Source organism: Rousettus aegyptiacus, unplaced genomic scaffold (assembly GCF_014176215.1).
Source record: "Rousettus aegyptiacus isolate mRouAeg1 unplaced genomic scaffold, mRouAeg1.p scaffold_m13_p_9, whole genome shotgun sequence".
Lineage (NCBI taxonomy): Eukaryota > Metazoa > Chordata > Mammalia > Chiroptera > Pteropodidae > Rousettus > Rousettus aegyptiacus.
In genome coordinates, this window is record NW_023416312.1 from 78,416,844 (window position 1) to 78,429,721 (window position 12,878).

General features: G+C 38.8%; 1 protein-coding gene across 6 annotated transcripts in view; it reads right to left on the bottom strand.

The window, feature by feature from the left end:
- The window catches only part of TENM1 (teneurin transmembrane protein 1), a 995,735-nt gene extending 983,549 nt beyond the window's left edge, over positions 1-12,186 (bottom strand). For 3 of the 6 annotated variants that reach the window (XM_036227175.1, XM_036227174.1, XM_036227171.1), the window contains exon 1: positions 10,794-11,334. The gene's annotated coding sequence lies outside the window, so the exon portion shown is untranslated. Of the gene's footprint in view, positions 1-9,836; positions 10,173-10,789; positions 11,335-11,952 lie in introns of those variants that run through there. The other 3 variants (XM_036227172.1, XM_036227170.1, XM_036227173.1) reach the window with 3 other exon arrangements.
- Between the last annotated feature and the right edge of the window lie 692 nt (positions 12,187-12,878).

Sequence of the window (12,878 nt, forward strand, 5' to 3'; positions counted from 1 at the left end):
AGAAAGCATTTTCAGGCAAATTGTTGATGAGAATTTCTCAAAGCTAAGGAATGAGCTGGAGCTTGGAATTCAAGAAGTCAATAGAATACCTAATAAAGGGTTAAAGAAGTACAAATTAGTAGCTGTCAGATGGTCAGGGGGATGGAAAGCACAGCATAGGGAATGCAGTTAGCATTAATACATTGGCTAGGTGTAGGGACTGGAGAGGGAGGGAGCAATTGGGGGGATCATTTTATGAACTATATCAATGTCTAACCAATGTACTATAAACTTGAAATTAACTTAAATAAAGAAATGTAGAAAAAAGTGGCTAAAACATACAGTGGAGAAAGGAAAGCCTCTTCAATAAATGGTGCTGGGAAAACTGGAGAGCCACCTTCAAAAGAATGAAACTAGACTATTGTCTATCACCACACACCAAAATTAAATCAAAATGGATTAAGGATCCGAATATAAGACCTGCAACAACAAAATGCCATGAAAGAAAAATAGAAATTAATCTCAAGGACCTTGGACTTAAAGAGGATTTTATAATTTGACTTCAGAGACAAGGGAAGTAAAAGCAAAAATAAATGAATGAGACTACATCAAACTAAAAAGCTTATGCACAGCAAAAGAAACCATCAACAAGGTAAAGAGACAACTATCCGAAGAGGAGAAGATATATGCAAGAAATGCCTCCAGTAAGGGCCTAATATCCAAAATATGCAAAGAACTTATACACCACCACCACTGCCACCACTGCCACCACCACCACCACCACCACCACCACCACCACCACCACCACAACAACAACAGCAATGATCTAATCAAAAATGGCCAGAGAACCTGAACAGACATTTCTCCCAAGAAGACATACAAATGGCTAACAAACATATGAAAAGATGCTCAATGTTGCTATCTATTAGGGAAATGCAAATCAAAACCACAATGGAATACCATCTCACACCTGTTAGAATAGCTATAGTCAACAGGACAAGTAATAACAAATGTTGGAGAGGATGTGGGGAAAAAGGAACCCTCATACACTGCTGGTAGGACTGCAAATTGGTACAGCCACTGTGGAAAACAGTGTGGAGGTTCTTCAAAAAACTAAGAATTGATCTACCATATGACCCAGCAATCCCTCTACTGGGTATTTAACCTCAAAGACTTGAAAACTCATATTCAAAAAGATATTTGCACATCGATGTTCATAGCAGCATTATTCACAGTGGTCACGACATGGAAGCAACTGAGGACTGGATAAAGAAGGTGTGGCACATATATATAATGGAATATTACTCAGTCATAAGAAGAGATGAAATACTCCCATTTGCGACAACATGGATGGACCTCGAGATAATCATGCTAATTGAAATAAGCCAGACAGAAAAAATAGAAAACCACATATCACTTATATGTGGAATATAAACTTAAAAGCAATAAATGAACAGGAGAAACAAACACTCAAGGACATAAATGATAGTTTAGTGGTTACCAGAGGGTAGGGGAAAAAGGGTGGAGGGAGGAGGTAGATGAAGTAAAAGGGGTCAAATATGTGGTGACATTAAAAAATTAAAAATAAATTAATTATTTTTTTAAAAAAGAATAAAAAGTGTTTCCCCTCCTCTCCATCTTTATTGTCACTGCCTTGGTTCATACCCTGATAATTGCTTGCAGTTGCCACACAAGCTCTTAATTTCTCACTGCTACTACTCTTAACCCCCTTTGATCTCTTCATACAGATGCTATCTTTATAAAACCCAAAGTTGTTGACCCGCTCCCTCCACTTTAAAGACCCTCATCTAATTCAGTAGATTCTGTTGCAAAGTAGTACACTGCATAATTTTGGATAAATACCAGAAAAACAACCATTCTCCAGTATAACTATCCATGCATGAAAAACCTAACACATTCATTTAACAAATAAGTTCTAAGCATCTTCTGTATGTCAGGCACATAGCTGGAAATAAAATAAAACATTATCCCTGATCTCTGTTCCCCAGACCTGAAGAGGAAATAAATGACACTCTATTATCCTGGGTTGGTATTCTCCATTTCTAATTTAGCCTTGTGCCTTTTCACAATTCATTTACCATGTTGAATGTGGTTCTCCATATTCTCTCACTAAAAAAATTCCTAGTTATTCTTTAATAGGCAATCAAATGACATATCCTTTATAAAACTTTACCGACATTTGAGCTTCCAGAGCATTCTAATTATTCCTCTTCTAGAACATCTGTTATATGGTAAGACTATGCATCAGTAGATGGCAATTTTTTAATGTATCACTGGGCATACAGAGGCATTTAAAAAGTTTAATTTAAAAAAATTAAATAAAATAAACATTTTGGCAAATGAATGAATGAATGAATGAATGAACAGATAAGGTTTTTTTCTTCGTGAAAACTGTTTTATAATGCATAACCAAAGCTGTGTGATACTTAAGTCTTTAATAAAAGAAGAGGCCAATCCATGAGACCTGGGTTTTTTTGGAAAACACTTGAGACTTCAAGATCCATTGTCTCATAGCTCTGGATAAACATTGATTCTTCTGCCTTTTCAACAATGAAGCAGTCCCAAGGATGTTGCTAAATGTCTGGGACCAATGTTCTCTCACTATATCTAATGCTATGTTACATATTTTCTTATCCATGTTTTACTCCATGTTTTAAATAAATCTATTGTTAAAATTTCCTCTCTATTCCGTGTTAAATTACTCTTAAAATATTTCCCTTGCACTGAATTCTAATCATTTACATTAAAATTACCTCACTTTCACAAGTTGTCCAATGTTTCATCAAGGCAATATCTCAAATAGGGGAAAAGAACAAAACGATGAAAAAATGTAGCACCCTCGTGTTAACACTTCATGGATACACAATCAAAAATAAATGGTGTCACACCTAAGTGTTGACATTTTATTAGACTAAACATGAAAGATAAATCACAAATGCACTAATAACATATGGATATGCACAAAGAGTAAATCTGTAATACCAACTCAAGAAACTGGTATGTCATTTTAGCTCATACCTAAGATAAATGATATAATATTTCACATTATACTTATAATTCTCTAGAATACACATAAAGAATCGGTCAGATTTATAAAAAGAATAAAAAGATTAATAAATTCCATTATTACAGTGAATGGCCCAGAGGGTTCCTTTCTCATAAACCTATATACTACCTCAACTCTTAAAAAAAAAGTTGAAAGAAAGAGAAAAAAAAAAGAAAAGAAGAGACAGAGGGAGGAATGCGAAGGGAGAAAGGAAGAAATGACAGTAATTTTACTGGTATTTCAAAGCACAAGAGTCTTCCCAAGTCTAAACAATAGGTATCAATTAGCCAATCAACTTCACAGCCTTATCCCTTAGAGGTCACTAGATCTCATTAGTGAAATTAACACTATCCTTTCAAACAGTTTCTTATTTGACTTGCATAGCAATTTTGTCAATGCTTTCCTATATTGTTTAAAGCATCAAATATATGTGATATAAAATATATTCATTTCACAAAAATATATTTATTTCATGTATAGAGTCAGCAAACAAGTGATGTATGTTTCTGTAAATAATGCTTGTGACATCCATGTCAAAACTATGCATATACTTTTTAATAAATATTATTTACAAAAAAATTCCATCCCCACACATAAGAACACAAATATTCTTGGCCTAGTTAATAGAGCAGGAGCTCACACATCAATATCACTCAAATGTCTGCAATTAAATAGAGCAGCTTTAAAAATATAATTAATGCTAAAGGGGGGCAATGTGCAGATTACAAATTCAAAACGATGATGAGAAATATTTTGTTGATAAGAACTAAGCTAGTTAGGAATATTTCAGGTCTAGAAGACTTCCAGTCATTGTATGGTTGTGTATTTATATACCTCTATATTTAAACACAGGTGGTAATTAGCAAGATTGAAACACCTTTAATAAGCCATCATCATAGGTGCAAAGGAGTGTAGCATAACATGTATTCGTTATCAATAATTTTCATGAATTCATCATCTCTTAGGAGATTTAATTTTAAATGTACCCAAAAAAGCCTGGATTATTGAGATAGGCCTTCTGTAGTATCCTTTTCTAATTTCTCTGAACTAGAGTTTTCTTAAAATGTCTATATACACCTGGGACACAGGGATTGCACTATCTAATAAACCAACTGTCCATCTAATCTGGCACCTTCTTTTTGACAGGCATCTAAACCAGATAAAGGTATTAGAAATAATATAAATACTTTAAGTCCACCAATTATGCAAAACCATGCAACTGGGAAATTTTCTCCTTGACCTTAGCCAGTGATCAGATTTTCCCTGAAGTATGCAAACTGACAGCAATGTACTTTTATTTTGGCTCTTTTGAAAACCGTCCTTTATACAGGCAGCCGAAAACACTAAACTGTGATTCCAAACATTAAAATGAAAATGGATGTCTTACACACACATATACATCTGCATCAGCATTCTTAATATTTACAATATATTTTATCTTAATAGAAAAACAACTGAAAAGTAAATATACAGTAATTTCAAAAGGAAAACTGAGGCTATAAATCCAGAACATCATTTGGATGAACAGACAAAATTCATCTATTGGATATTTGGAACCATCCAAATGATTAACTCATGTTTTTTTTTCCATTGTACATCCAAATGCCAAGCATGTGCTGAAAGTTTAGAGGAAATCCACATGACACAGAAGATAAGACACAGATAGACACCAGGACATCTACATGTTCAACAATGATGATTGAATTTTTCATGTTTTACTCAGGTATCACACAGATATAGCTTGAGTAATAAAAATTAAACTAATTAACAAAATCTATGCAATTTAATACCCAACAACTAGATACTGATATCATCAATATCCCTAAAATGTAAAAATTACAAGTATTCTTTTCCTAAACTTTTAAATCATTCCTTCATTCCATCTTTAATAATTCTGTCTGGGATATTTATATTTTGAAATTCTAGTCATTTTCAAACAGAAAAATACCTTGTGACATATAGTATACATATAGATTTAGATCTCCATTTTTTTCATTACAAATCCTTTTTTAGAATCACTCTTTCTTAGTCATAATATAAGAAATCTGTTTACAGCTATAAATTCACAGAAAATATATTAGTTTATCAAGACCCATACCTGATAATATTGCAAAAGGTTTAACATGGATTTCAATTCAGCTTATATTAGTGTTTGTGATTCCAAAATTAAATTTTATAAGTTTTAATCAGACACAAAAATGTTACAACATTAAAAGGCAATTTCCTCCTTGTCGACTACTTATCAATTGACAACTTAGACAAATAAAATTAAAACAACCAGTATGCTTTACGGTGACCAGCAAAATGAAATGTATTCAAATCCAGTTGGTCTCCTCAATAAAAATGTGGGACATATATTTTAATAAAATTGTTTTCTATTTGAAAAGGAAAAATAACCAATTCTATTAGAAAATTCGAGCATCATTTATACTTTAGTGTGATCGCTAACCAGGGTTCTTCAAAATCTACAAAATAGTAATCTGAAAGAAAATATTTTCTATGCAATAGCTATTATGAAATTATTTTCCAGTTGTGAAAATCCTCATAGAACAAAATGCTCTGCAGCATACATAAATATCAATGGGAATGCACAAATCAAACCTCTATTTCTGTGATTATTTTTAAAGAATTGCTTGAGTAGAGACAAAGAAGGTTGCAGTAAGATTCTCAGGAAAAAGACAGTGATTGCACTGATTTTTGTTCTGCTTAATCATTTATTGCTTTCAAATTTAATTCCCCAACCTTTTACAGTTACTTTCAGGGCCCAACAGGCTGGCATGAAATTAAATTAACAAGCAGGTTCTCATCCAGAATTAGTGACTCCCAGCTGTCTGTCCTATGTAGTTTCCATGACAGTGAAAGAATCAGTGGAAAATGAGGTGCAGGAAATTGTAAGAAACCAACATAGCAAACTCTTTAAGTTGATTTCTTTAAATTGATGAATCAGTACCAGGGATGGAGGAAGGAGGTAAAATTAAAGTTAAAGTTTTTTAATTTCCTAGCTGGTTGAAAATGTGTTTTTGTTTTTGTAACTGCTGAGGGAGTGATGCAAGCAACATCCCTCATAGGTATCATAGAAGGCTATAGATTCAGAGTGGCATTTGGTTCATTATATATTTTATAGTAACCCAAGAGTATTTAAGGTAATCTGCATGTATTTTAAAATGTTTCATTTATTTATTTTCTTTATTTTTTGATATAGATTATTAAAAATTCATCGGCCTCTTAAATAAAGTCCAAAACATCCAGAAACTAAATAAAAAATTCTCTCAATCAACCAGATGTTTGTTTGCATCAACTCAAACAGCTGGGTGGTTTTGGGAACTTTTCACTCACATATTTGGGTGTCACCCAGACACAGCCATAGAGACCTGTCATAAGGACCCAGAAAAAAAGCGTATTAATCTTGGCATATACCTACCTACTATAAACAAAGATATGAAGGCTACAAGTAAGAACTTCACAGCTGGGTGATCCACTGATACCAAAAAAAAAATTATTTAACACATTTTCCTGTGTCCATTTCCCAATAACTTTCTCTACATTTAGAATAGAGTGAGGATGGATAACCCAGTATTTCAAAATCATTACATCACACTAAAACATCATCCAAGAGGTAGCAGTTAGTTGGCATATATGCATGTTTCACCATATGCTATTGTTTACCTAAAGTGGAGGCTTGGACAGGAAGTGAAATTCATAATTTTTTAAGTTGAAAATTATCCAAGATTATACTTCCAGGTCTAGAAATGTGTTACATAAGAATTTAACAGGCCTTATTTAAATGACTTTAAATTATTATTTTTAAAATATTAAGGACCCAACATCAACTGTAAAAATATTTACTATCTGCAATTAAAACCAGTTTGTTTTAATTTCAGAAATGATAGCAGTGCAATCAATATATTGTTATACAATAATTTTCAGTTTATGCCATCATATTCCAATTTCCTCAGCCCTACTTTTCATGGGTTCCAAATGTAAGCAATTTCATTGGTCTTGCTAAATTTTACCATAGTACGTCTAGCAAACTACAAAAACTCTATACATTAAATAAATTATCATAACAGAATACTACATACTGAAGAGACACCTATAGTTGGACCATCACGGTTGTTAGGAATAATCAAAAGCTGTGTGAAGCCTTTTATAGCATTCATCTTCTCAGACTAAGCAGGGTTCTAACTGGTTCCATTCGATATTTACTTTCTCACTTCTAAGAAAAAAATCAATAGAAAACAGAAAGGAGTAGAAATCAAACATTAAGCCAGGTTTCAGAATGTCTTAACTTTTAGGGGAAGGAAAACTAGTAATCTCTATTCAATACGGTGATTTAATCTCTATTTAATAGAGATTTTGATTTAATACTCAGAATATGCAGATGATTTAAAGCAGTTATTATATACGGGAACAGTTCTGAAATTTGATTCCTTTTAATTTTTTTTTCTAATCAGGAGGTGCAGTTCCAGCTATTGATATATGCTATGGATCAGACTTGCTAAATACTATTCCTTACAATAGTCATCATCTTTTAATTTGCCTTTAGTTGTGCTAGTAATCCAGTTCAAACCTTTTTGCCAAATGGTAAATGATGGGAAACTTCTTTTTTAAAGTATGCACAGATTACTACTTTCGAAGATAAATCAACAGGAATATAAAGAATATATAATTTTGATAAAATTATTGTACATGTTTTATATCTAACACATGGCAGTCTCATGAGGTTGCTTCTAAGTGTGTGTCTGTGTCTGTGTGTATGAGAGAGAGCGAGAACAAACATAAGTACTATAAAAATTTCTTTTTGTTCAAAACATTAATTACTGAGTCAAGGATTCAAAGGATGGTCTTTCATCTCAGGGCATTAGATTAAGTAAGTAAGTAAGTAAGTAAGTAAGTAAGTAAGTAAGTAAATAAATGACTTATTTGGGAAACCTGTAATATATACTAAGTACTTGCTAAATATGCCTAAAACTGAAAATGATGGACTTTCAATAAAAGCAAGCTTTAAGCAAAAATTACATGGATTCTGACTGCTATCTCTAAGACAGAATGGAAATAAATTGTTATATTAATGTCGAACCTTCTTACCACTTCCAGGTTTTTAAGGCTGTAATGAAAGATAAAATTCCGCACTAAGCCTTCTGTTTTCAGAGGCAATATATCGAAAATTATTTTTTCAATTTGATAATTTAAAGTAATACTGTAGAGAATAAACTTGAATTTCTGACTGTTCTGCTTCAGTAAGAATTTTTGTATTAGGGCATTAGAAAGATACAATGACTATAAGGAAACTACGATCATGTCAGCATTATTTACACATATGATAGCTGAAGTGAAACACTGGGACCCCTAGGGTACTCAGACTTCCAATTAGGCCTTTGAATGAAATGGCAGTTACATATAATCTGATTTTACTTTTAAATACACTTGTGTATTTGATCATTTGGAATCTCACTTAATCACCCTTACAGCACAATGATTCTACAAAGTATTTTGTCCTTCAGCTCAATTGTATAGTTTTTCATATGACATGACTGTTTTTAATTTATAACTGGGACCTAGAACTAATGGTAAATAATTCATGCATTCAAAAAATATATACCTGGCATTGTTCTAGGAACAAGATTATTCGTTTTATTGTGCAAATGCTATCATTTCTCCTTAAAGTTGTTCTCCAGAAATGCTTGTTTTTCAAAACCATTCTAGGGGTCAATATGAAAACTTTTAAATGACATTTAGAGAATGGGTTCATTTTAAAATTGCAGGAACCTTTTCAAATGCATCTTGGGACTTTCTTTTGTTATTAAAAGGTTCCAACATGACTTTGGCATACTTGAAAGCTTTCAACTACCCTTAAAAACAAACAAACAAAAAAAAGCTTAGCAATAGTAAATTATTTAAAACATCCCCCCCCCAAAAAAAAAGTCTCATAAGCTTGGACAAAATGGCAAAACCATGATTATGCTTTTCTAGTTATTTATTTTAAGGGTCATACTATGCATTGCTGATATAAAGAGCAAGGGGTGGGGATGAACAAGCAAGCAAATGCTGGGTAATCATGGAGCAGAATGTAAAGCTGTGGATCTCCTTTTAATAAAAGAAAGTCTTTCCTTCTGAGATCATACTTTTTTGGCAGCACTGTAGTAAATGATGCTCCAAATTGAAACTCTTTGTACAAGAAGATGGACCAGGATATTTCAGCCTAAAGATAATAATAGAGCAGATATTGCAAATGTCTGCTCTATTATTCTTACAGTACAGTGTAGCAGGTTTGTTAATTATAATCATAAAAAAACCATCTGAAATTCAAGGAAGTTATCTATGACCCTTAATTACCACAAACGCGATCAATTAAATGCTATTCTAACAGTACCTATTAGAGTCCACTGGGGTGTTTCATTTCCTTTCGGTTTCCAGATCAAATGGCTATTAATTTCCTTTCTATTGAACCAGAAAGTTCTTTTTGTATTTTTTTCAGGTCACCTCAAATACACCTCCGGATTAACATCCCCCGGGTGGGGGGAGGGGACGGGAAAGTTCAGGGCATCTCCTGACCAGTTGTTTTATATTGGAGAGGTAGCGTTTTTCTCCCCACATTAGCATATCACCAGTAGCAGTGATGCAGATCTGCTAAACCCGAAGCTAAGGAGGGCAAGCACGAGCTGCAAACCAGCCCCTATCCCCACCCCTACTAGTGGCGAAATATACGTTGAGAAGGCATCATCTGTCTCAGCGATTGTAAACAATTGGCCGCACTCGGTTTGCTGAAGTGTTTAAATACATCACTCACCCAAGTCGCGCTAATAGTCTCCCCTTCTCCACCTCTAGGAAAAGCATCCTAAAACTGAATTGGCAATCGCTGGTTGTGGCGTGAAAAGTGAGGTTACAATTCCCCAGGCATGCCAAGAGGGTACAGGGTGCTTGGCAGATGTGATGGCTGCTACTGGACTCCCGAAACCACGTCTCAGGATGAAGTGCAGCTGTGCGCACTGTTAAAGCCAACACCGACCGCTCCCAGATCACCGACTGCTGCGTAACGATTGTCTCTTTTAACAAAGATTGGGGTGTAGGGAAGACTCATCGGGTGGGGCCCCAGATAGCATAGGTTAGAAGGAAGTCCTGAAGTTCCCCCGCGGAACCTGGGGTTCCCGCGATGTTTAAAGAGAAATTCAGAAGCAAACAGGTACTAAAGTGCGTGCTAGCCCCTAGACATCTTCTCTCGGAGAGACAGCAGGAGCGGGACCTTAGTGGCAGAGCCCTTGGCTGACGCTCCAGGGGGGAGGGATGCTGCAAGAAAGGCGCCCCCTAGTCTCTTCTCGGATCGAGCCCCACCTCCCCAGCGTCCATGTCCACTTGTTAGAGCGCCTGGGCTCTCTCGTAGAGCCCAGGCGAGGGCTCCCCTTTTGGAACTGGAGGGATGGGTTGGCAAGTGTGGCCTGAGAAGCTCAGCGATCCTGCGAAGGGCAGCGCCCCCAGAGCCAACTTGAACTGCGAACGAAGCCAACCTTTCATCTCCCGTTGGGGGTACAGAACCCTAAACCCGACGGAGACTGAAAGAAAGAGCGGAGGTTCTGCCACCTCTGGCAGGACTCCGACAGCGGCCACAGCCCGCCGTTCACAGCCGGGAGACGCCATCCATCGTCTGCATCCTCGGGGTGAAGTTCGCCCGGAGTCCTTACGGCAGGAGGTGGGGGTGGGGAGCCCGAGCCAGAAAGAAAGAGGAGGGGGCCGGAAGAAACGTACCTACCTAGTCCAGGAGCAAGTTTCGCACCTCTCCCGGCGCTGTCCCCGCCCCTTGCCAGGTGCTCAGCCCCGCCGGGTGCTGCTGATGCCCGGGACTTCAGGCGTTTCAGCTTGTTCCTGCGGGAAACGACTGTAAATCCACATTACTGTTGGAGCTGCGATTCTGGCCCCTGCATTGTGCCTCCGGACAGTGGCGGCGGTGCTGGCAGCCGGCAGCCGGCAGGGGCAGGGTCAGAACCTGGCTACTGCCACGCTGGCTGACGCCCGCTGCCTGGAGGATGCTTGTGCCCGGGGTCGTATATGTGTGCGAGAATGTGTATACGCGTGTATGTCTGTGAAAGAGAGAATGTATGTGCGAGCGAGCAGAAGGGGTGAGCTCAGCCCCCGGTGCACTCGAAGGTGAACTACGGGCGAAGCCGGAGCCCACCGCGCTCCGGAGTGCAGGGCCTCTCTGCACCGTTGATGGCAGTTGCTGATGTTACCGTGGCCGCCGCCGCCGCCGCGCTCTAAGGCTGGTGGCTGTGGTGCAAAAAATGTTTCTCCGCTACTCGAGACTAAAAAAACATGCCCTGTCTACTGAGCATGCCCAGTTTGACAGCTCCACAGCGGAAGGGTTTTTTTTTTTTTTCCTTTTTCCCAAGACTCCAGGTTTTAGCCGCAGCTGAGATCGGGGGTGGGGGAGGGAGGGAGGAGGAGGCGCAGAAAGAAGGAAGATAGCTGAGAGAGCAGGTAGCAGGCAGAGGAAGGGAAGTCAAGATGAGAAAAATCTGGGTGTTACAGGGTGGGGAGAGGGAAGAAGAAAGCGAGAATGGGAACATGGAATATGGATCAACAAAATTTAGATTTCGTACCACAATTAGTTGCTGGCCAGGGGACTCTCGTGACCAGCTTTTATTATTTTTTTTCCCGACGGTTAGGTGGGGTGGGGGGTTCAGAGGAGTGTTTGTCATCCCCAAGACCAACCTAGGACAGTGTTCCTTATTTATGGCATACACAAATGCGCGTGCACACACCCCACACATACAAAGGAGCATGATCACTGCTGAGATATGTAAAATCCCAACACTGACAGGAAGAATGCCAAGTCTTTTGCCAGTATAACTTTGACCAAAAAGAAAAAAAAAAAGCAAGAGAAATTGTTGGGGTTCCTCCCTCTTCCTCACCTTCCAGAAAAGCCAAGCCCTTGACTGCGGTGCATAAGTGACCCGAAAGCTCTTGTACGGGTCTGTGTGAGAGCACCGCCGACTGTCTCCCGCTGACAGTGCCACCCCAGCGCGCCAAGACCAGCCACACGCAGCCTCCTGCGGTGCGTCACGTCAGTACTGACAATGTTCCCCTAGAATGGGGCCCAGCGCTCCAGCTCTTGCCTTGCCCGGCTTCCCAGCTCCCAGGACTCCCCAACCGGCTCCACCCCTCGCCCTGCTGGGCCTAGGGCACAAACCCGGACGAATCCAGAGAGCTGCCCCAAGCCATGGATCCCCACCCTTTTCAGCTTCTTCGAAAAAGCGGAAAAGCGGAATCTCCTTGCCCATAAACTCGTTTCGAGAGCCTTAGGAGTCCTACTGGACATGCTCAGGACTTGGGGCACCAGGCGTAGAGGAAATCACCAGCCGCCAACATCGGCACGTCTGGACCAGGTGTGAGTTTGAAGCTTGAGGCGCTGGCACCGGATTGGAGTTTGGCTCCGGTTCCAGGAGGGGCGGCGGCAACCCCCACAGTCGCCTTCTCCTTCCATGCTTCCCAGCAAGAGCCAGACAGTGGGAGATACCAAGTGCTGAGCCAGGGGAGCTGCATCAACTGAAGAGACCCGAGTCTCTAGTCCTCCCAGACCCCCTGCCCCTCAGTGCCACCCTGGCGGTAGGCAGGTAGAGCGCGCGCAAAGCAGCAAAGAGCCCCGCATGTGTTTACGGGGACTGCTATCCTTTAGGTAAAGAAAAGAGCCTCGAAGAGTGGAACCTTCTTCGAGAGAAAGACGTTTACTGACGGGTTTCTTGAGTGACGAAAGCTGGGTGTATGTGTACGTGCGTACTCGCGTTTGTAATTTTGCTCCGCAAGAGCAGGGACAGGAAAGTGAGAGGCTATTGTTGAG